The following is an 8295-nucleotide window of genomic DNA, read 5'->3' as shown; positions in this document are numbered from 1 at the left end:
CTTTAGGTATTCTTCTATGACTTAATTGTATTATTCACTCAACATCCCAGGGCATCAACACAACATTCAGATGTGTGCACTCCGAAGTGCATAAAGTTAATTGACTTTGATATTTGCCCAATTTTCTATTTGATTATTTGTTTTATTCTTTTGTAGTAGTTAACTGTATATTCTTGATATTGATTTTTTTATAATTATAAGTGTTGGAAATATCATTTGGGGCTTGACTTTTCACTCTCTTTGTAACTCTTGATGAACAGATGAACAGAAGTAATCAAATATATCCATCTTTTCCTACATTGTGTCTTATTTAAGGAATTCTTCCCTACTCTAAGATCTTAAGTTATATTTTCTTGTGTTGGATATTAAAAGTTTATTTTGTCTTTCATGTTTCAATCTTTAATGTACCTAAAATTGATTTTTTAATCTGGTATGAAATAGGAATCAGATTTAATTTTTCTTATTAAGGTGTGATTTACATCCGGTAAAATTTACCTTTTATAGTTCTATGAGTTTTGACAAATGCAGGTGGGTAACCACCACCATCATCAAGATAGAGAACCATTCCCTCACCCCATAAAGTCCCCCAACCTCCTTTGTCATCAACTTCTTCCCCTGCCTCAATCCCTGGAAACCACTGCTCTATTTTTGTCTCTATAGTTTTACCTTTTCTATAAGGTCTTATAAATGTCAGATGCATACACATGGCATTTTGAGTCTTCTTCCACTTTGTAAAATGCATTTGAGTTTCATCCACATTGTATGAATCAGTAGTCTGTTCATTCCTTTTTTATTGCTGAATAGTATTTCATTGTATGGTTGCAGGACAATTTGATCCATCATTCACTGAAGGATATTTGGGGTGTTTTCAGTTTTTGGTGATTCCCATCGACAATATAAGAGATTTCCATATCTGTGCATTCACCAGCACTTGGTATTATTGGTGTTTTTTTTAAAAAAAATTCAAATGGGTGTGTGCTGGTATCTCATCGTGGTTTCAATTTGTATCTCCCTTAGGATTAATGACATTGAGCACCTTTTCATGTGTTTATTTGCCATTTGCATGTCTTCTTTCATAAAGCACTTTTTTAAAAATTGGATTTTTGTGTTCTTACTGACTTACTGAATTGTAAGAATTTCTTATATGTTGTAAATAAAAGTTCTTCATGAGATAGTGGTGTGCAAATATTTTGTCCTAGTCTGTCATTTGCCTTTTCAATTTCTTAATCATGTTATTTAAAGAGCAGACCTTTCTAATTTGATAAAATCTAATTTGTTAATGTTTTTCTTTTAAGGATCATGCTTCGTGTGTCATATCTAAGAATTCTTTGCCTCCCCAAGTTCATAAAGATTTTCTTCTAGATATTTTTTAGTCTTAGCTCCTGTTTTAGATCTATGATTCATTACAAGTTAACCTTTTCATATGGTATGAGGTCAAGCAAATTATTTTTTATTATACTTTTAAAAAATTTCTTCTAAAAAAACAAGATCCATGTGCAGAACGTGCAGTTTTGTTATATAGGTATATGTGTGCCATGGTGGTTCACTGCACCTATTGACCCATCCTCTAAGTTCCCTCCCCTCACCCCTCACCCCTCCAATTATTTTTTAGCAATATATCTTGACAGTTACATAAGATATATTTCAACTACTTCATCTGAACTTGTTTTTGTTTTAGTTTGGGGTTTTAAAAATTTTATTTACTTAAAAAACTTTGAATTGACAAACAATAATTGAAACATTTATGGGGTACAATGTGTTGTTTTGATATATGTATATATCATAGGAGATTAAATCAAGCTAATTAACATATTTATCACCTCACCTGCTTGCCATTTTTTGTGGTGAGAATTTTAAAAATCTACTCTTTCAGCAATTTTGAAATATACAGTGCATAACTGTGCTCACCATGCTATGCAATGCATCTCTAAAACTTATTCCTCCTGATAGTTTGTATCCTTTGACCATCTCCCTTTTTCTCACCTCTCCCACCAGCTATCTCCCGGCTGAATCCCCAGCTTCCATTTTACTCTCAGCTTCTAGGAGTTTGCCAATTTCACATATAAACGAGATCAGGCAGTGTTTGTCTTTTTAAACGAAGCAATGTGACTGCTTTCCCTAACTTATTTTTTTGAACTTTATTTATTCTTTGAGACGAAGTCTCGCTCTGTTGCCAGGCTGGAGTGCAGTGACGCGATCTCGGCTCACTGAAACCTCTGCCTCCTGGGTTCAAGCGATTCTCCTGCTTCAGCCTCCTGAGTAGCTGGAACTACAGGCACACACCACTACACCCAGCTAATTTTTGTATTTTTAGTAGAGACAGGGTTTCACCACATTGGCCAGGATGGTCTTAATCTCTTGACCTCATGATCTGCCCACCTTGGCCTCCCAAAATGCTGGGATTACAGGCGTGAGCCACTGCGCTCAGCCTGAAACTTATTTTTTAACCAGACTATATGTCACAGTATAAATTGATCTACCCATTAGCCAATTTCCTTAGCAGCATGAAAACTACCAGGTAGGATGTTTCCAATGCAGAGAAAATTTTGCTTCTAAATATAAAAACACTTGATGTTACTGAGTTGAAAATATAGATCTCAAAACATGTTTAAGACAAACTTGCTTTATTTTTTAAATTTCAATAAGAATATTGTTCTAGTAATTTCCTTTTTCTTAAAATTCCTGTTTACTCAATGAATGCATTTAAAAACAAAACCCTCAAGTGGGGTATTTTGTAATAAGATTTATTTTGATATAGGCTCTGAGAAAGCTTCTATAATTGGTGTTGTCTGCCTGCAATTTGCCCATGGCAAGTCGAGTTGACATAGCAGGTGCACTTAATTTTTCCCTCATCTTTTAAGATGGTTATTAAGATTTACGGGGCATGCGTGCCTATATATGTATGCCTGAAGAGACCTCATGGAAATGAAAAGGCTCTTTCACTTTGTGCACGTGGGGAGCCAGCCCTTTGATTAGTTACTATTGTGGAAGAGGCTGCTAGCTAAGGCCTTTTGCAGTTCATGATGCTACCTCTTTTCCCCACCATTAGCCTGAAAACTTTGTCCACAAACAGCAACTGCATTCAGCACTGCTGAACTTGTGTCTGAAGTTTGCCTTTCTGGGGAAGGTTCTTCAAAGTACAGTTTGACTTACAGTTTGAAATGATAACCTTAGTAGGTGTCAAGCAGCACCCAATACTGCAGAATCCCACAAGTAAGCATTTCAATGGATAAATGATATTTTGTGTCCTCTACATAATGGATTTAATGAGGGGTTAGTGTCAAAGTCATACACAGAACAGAGGGAAGGATGTTATTGAATGCCCAGCATGATATCTACAAAAACTGTTTGCTGAATGCAGTAAATTATCAGTCTTTTCAGGACTGATAAAAGCCCAAATGGGCTGGAGTGCTGACGTTGAGGAGAACCTAATAGAATCCCACTTTGGTTTCGAACTTGACTATACTATGTCTTCTTTTTAAAGTCACAGAGACAAACACCATACACAGGGTAATTGATATCTTTTACTTCTGCCTGTTTGAGCCTGCCACAACTGTTAGGGACTGGGAAGTTATGAAAAGGATGAAAAGAAAAGATGTACCTTGAAATTCCATGATATTGTTACCAATGCAAAATGGCTAGGATCTTAACGTCCTTGAAAAACTAAATAGAAGACTCTTCATGTCTAGCTCTGTGAATGAGTAAAATTTAGTTAATACATCAAAATTAAATCTTACTATTTAAAAAATTAAATAAGATTAACTAAATGCTTCCTCTTTCTCAATTTGGTTGGTTGATTTGTTCCTGGGTGTATCTAGGTGAATTCCTCTATTGGCTAATCTCCCTATTTCTGTGTGTAATGAACTAGATTCTTCCCAGTTCTGCAGGTACAAGCCTATCTCGTTTGTAGCAGAGTGAACTTGGGTCACAACCCGAAGTTATCCTGGTGAAGCGGCTTCGTTCGTCTGGGGTGATACCAGAGGTTCGTTGTTTCCCGCCAAGGAAATAGAGGACGCGGACACACAAGGAGTGGGTTTAAGAGCAGAAGTTTAATAGGCGAAAGAAAGAAGAGAGCTTCCTTGTGCAAAGTAAGGGGTCCTGAACAGGTTTCTGGGTTCTCAGTGAGATGCGGTGTGTTTTACAGATGAGCTTAGGTGGTGTCTGATTTACATAGGACCCAAAGATTGGTTGGACCAGGTGTATCATATACATCGCCTGCGAAGAAGCTGGACGTTCCACCCTAATTTTTTATTACGCAGATGGAGTCTCTACCTGGCTGGCGCCATGTTGCCTGCTTTTTTACTGCACACACGTGGCAACAAAGAAAAGGGAAGAGGGAACCTCCATGTTGAATATACCTGGCACCCAGGTAGTCTTTTCCTGTTGGCCCAGCTGCTGGCATTTACCTATGCAAGCTTCCAGCTTGCTTATCTATGTCTGGAGCTCGACTTTACAAGCTGGTCTTTGTTAGAAAAGAAATGATTTGGGGGCTGCTTTTTGTTAAAAGGAAATTCCACTGAGAACTCTCTTACCCTTACTAACTGCCTAAATAATTTTTGTTTTTTTTTTAGCTCCTGTATCACTTATTAGTGGCCCGTGTGGTTAGGTTTAAATGGCAAGGTTACAGAAAATCTCCAGAAGGAACAATAGCTATTAAGGGATTATGTCTGCTTTTTGAGTACCATGCTTAAAATTTTAGCTGTTAATGACTAATGTTTCTCAGAAATTGTTGCAATAAGCAGTTTTATTAATCATTTTATTAACTGAATTGTAGAAATATACATATGCATATATATAATACAATCTTTTGCATAAATTCACTTATGGATGCTAACTGTCACAGAACCGAGAATTCTAAAGAGAACAGTTTAACAGGTACCAAATGCCTTGTATTGCATTAAAAATTCTGCAGATAAAATTCTAAATTATCAAATATCTATAACCCTTTTAGAAAGCAACAAGGCAATATATAGCAACTGTGGGTTCATATTCTTTGACTTGGTAATTCAACTTCTGGGAATTCTTTAAAGGATATCATCCAAAAGAAGGAAAAGGAGTATGTACCTATATTTTCATAGCAAGGCTGTTTGTAATAGAAAAGAAAGGAAATAAATTTCTCATGAAAGATAGATGCTTAAATCAATTGTTAAAAATGTAACGGGTGATTATAGTTTTAAAGTGACTCTTATTATTTCTATTTATAGACACATAAAATGCCTGTGATTTGATATTAACTGAACACGCAAAAATGTGTGTCTAATATGATTGAAACTATATAAGGATATTTATAGGAGCAAAGAACGAAATGTTACTAAAAATAAAAGTGTGGTGGTGATCAAATTGTAGAAGATTTTTGAAATATTAAATTATTTTTTGTCTGTTTCTTTTTTTTGAGACAGAATGTCACTCTGTTGCCCAGGCTGGGGTGCAGTGGTATGATCTCGGCTAATTGCAATCTCTGCCTCCTGAGTTCAAGGGATTCTCATGCTTCAGCCTCCCAAACAGCTGGGATTTCAGGCACCTGCCACCACGCCCGGCTAATTTTTGTATTGTTAGTAGAGACAGGGTTTCACCATGTTGGCCAGGCTGCTCTCGAACTCCTGACCTCAAGTGATCCACCTCCTTGGCCTCCAAAGTGCTAGGATTACAGGCATCAGCCCCTGTGCCCAGCTCATTGCTTAATCATTATTTTAACAGTAAAAGATGTTAAAGTGTCTTTAAATTGCAAAACCACAGAAATTTTGTGAAATATTTGTAATCTTAAACCAAAGTGATTCTTCACGTATTTTCTTTCTTTTTTTTTTTTGAGACGGAGTCTGGCTCTGTCACCCAGGCTGGAGTGCAGTGGCCGGATCTCAGCTCACTGCAAGCTCCGCCTCCCGGGTTGACACCATTCTCCTGCCTCAGCCTCCGGAGTAGCTGGGACTACAGGCGCCCGCCACCTCGCCTGGCTAATTTTTTGTATTTTTAGTAGAGACGGGGTTTCACCATGTTAGCCAGGATGGTCTCGATCTGCTGACCTCGTGATCCGCCCGTCTCGGCCTCCCAAAGTGCTGGGATTACAGGCTTGAGCCACCGCGCCCGGCTCTTCACGTATTTTCTTTTTCTTTTCTTTTCTTTTTTTTTTTTGAGACAGAGTCTTGCCCTGTCGCCCAGGCTGGAGTGCAGTGGCGTGATCTCGGCTCACTGCAAGCTCCGCCTCCCGGGTTTACGCCATTCTCCTGCCTCAGCTTCCGGAGTAGCTGGGACTACAGGCGCCCGCCACCATGCCCGGCTAATTTTTGCATTTTTAGTAGAGACGGGGTTTCATCGTGTTAGTCAGGATGGTCTTGATCTCTTGACCTCGTAATCCGCCTGCCTCGGCCTCCCAAAGTGCTGGGATTACAGGCGTGAGCCACTGCTCCCGGCCACGTATTTTCAAAATGCCAAAAAATGTACCATAAAAGAATCAGTTACATCACTAAGTATACTGTTTAGTTCAGGTGCTTTTTTTTTTTTTTTTTTTTTTTTTTTTGGGTAGGGGGAAGATTTTCTTGCCGAAAGAGCGGTACTTTGATTTATATGCTGGCATAAATCCCTTCCCTTGTTGTGGACAACCTGTTGCAGACAACGCTCTGAACAACCCTGCCCTGCCACACTCACCTTTCTGTTTCTCAAACATGCCGGCCTGGTTTCTGTCTCTGGGTTTTGCACTTCCTATCCTACTTCCGCCTGGAATGCCCATACTCTGGATTATCCTGAGTCCTTCTCAACGTTTAGGTCTCAGAGTATTATCATTTAAAAGGGATCTTCCATTAACCTACCTTAGCCAAGGTTGTGGCATAAAATTTCTTTTTTCTTTTCCTGGAACTCTTCAGCAAGATCTCCAACTTTGGTTATGCATTGGGAGGTGGATTTATGGGTAATTTTTTGGATATTACAATGATATGTTCAGAGCATATTTCAGGTGGAACCAGAGCAAGCCACTGACAGTTACCAACATGTGGGAAGAGACCAGAGTCTTATGTTTGAAATAGGAAGACTCCAAAGATCTCACAAAGGATCTGGGAGAGCTCCCCACTTAGGTAGGACACAGGATGGAAGATCCGGTAAAGGAAACAGGATGAGACATGTGACTTCACCTCTTTATTTTCTAGTCCCAATGAATGACATGCATTCTCATCCCTCTAATTCCCAAGTGGCCGTGTCTCAAGAAGTCCCAGATGAAGTGATGGTGGTGGTGGGAATTTTGCAAGGGCAATACTCCTGTCATGTAAAAAGCAAAGACACTATTTTAAGTAAATTTATTCTTGGTATGTCTTTCCTTTCAGCACTGAACCAAATTCTAGTACATTCTTTGTGATGTGGAGAGGCTGCTGCTCTGGGATTGCCTGGGCGCCATCTTTCCTGGCACCCACTCTCTGTACCAGCCTTTTTTCTCCTCCTCAGTCACCAGAAAACTGACTTCTTTTGCAAAGTAGCAGTGATGAAAACTTTCCAAGTTTCAGCGGGTAGAGGATATCCAGCTTTGACCCTCAAAGTAAACAGAGCCTCAGAAATTCCATGGTGTAGGCAGAGACCAGCAACAGAGCTCTTCAAACTTTTTGAATTCACAATACTCTTACTTTAAGTTTTCTGGTTAACTAAATATATACTAGTACAGCAAAAATTAATATTGGTTCAGAACTAAGAAGCCAGAGATTCAAAAAGGGTCTGAAAAAGCAGTAATTAAACACTGAGAATAGGAGTTGTGGGACTCATAGTAAAATATTCCTCTCTACTTATTACAGTCCTTGTGTAGGCCAAAATGTGACAAACCGAGTGGATATTTCATCTATCAGTGCAATTTGCTTACTGAAGTGGTTCTTGGTTATACTTGAGGATAAATACACTGCCACAGGATGAAGATGATCATATAATTTGGAAAAAGAAGAGGAGAAAGAAATTGCTTCCGAAATGCCTTCATAGAATCTTAAAATCAGTAGAGCCACAAAATCACCTAAGCTTACTATTTCTTCCAAATGTCCCAAGAAACTGTAAGATATACTTCAGAAGACTCTTTTAGCATCATGAAAATATATTTAGAAAGACTCTAATTTTTGCCTCTAATGGTTGACTGGTTTGACAAGTATGGTTAAAATTCCTCAAAATTCAAATTTCATAGGTAGCTTTCTTTTTCCTCCCCCTCCCTCCCTCTTTGCCTCCCTCTTCCTCTCTCTCTTTCTCTCTCTTCCTTCCTTCCCTCTCTCCTTGCTCCTTCTTCTCCTTCCTTCCTTCCTTCCTTCCTTCCTTCCTTCCTTCCTTCCTTCCTTCCTT

This window comes from Piliocolobus tephrosceles, chromosome 8 (genome assembly GCF_002776525.5).
Source record: "Piliocolobus tephrosceles isolate RC106 chromosome 8, ASM277652v3, whole genome shotgun sequence".
NCBI classification, from domain to species: Eukaryota; Metazoa; Chordata; class Mammalia; order Primates; family Cercopithecidae; genus Piliocolobus; species Piliocolobus tephrosceles.
The sequence above is the reverse complement of the archived record's forward strand: the minus strand, read 5'-3'. Positions refer to the sequence as shown.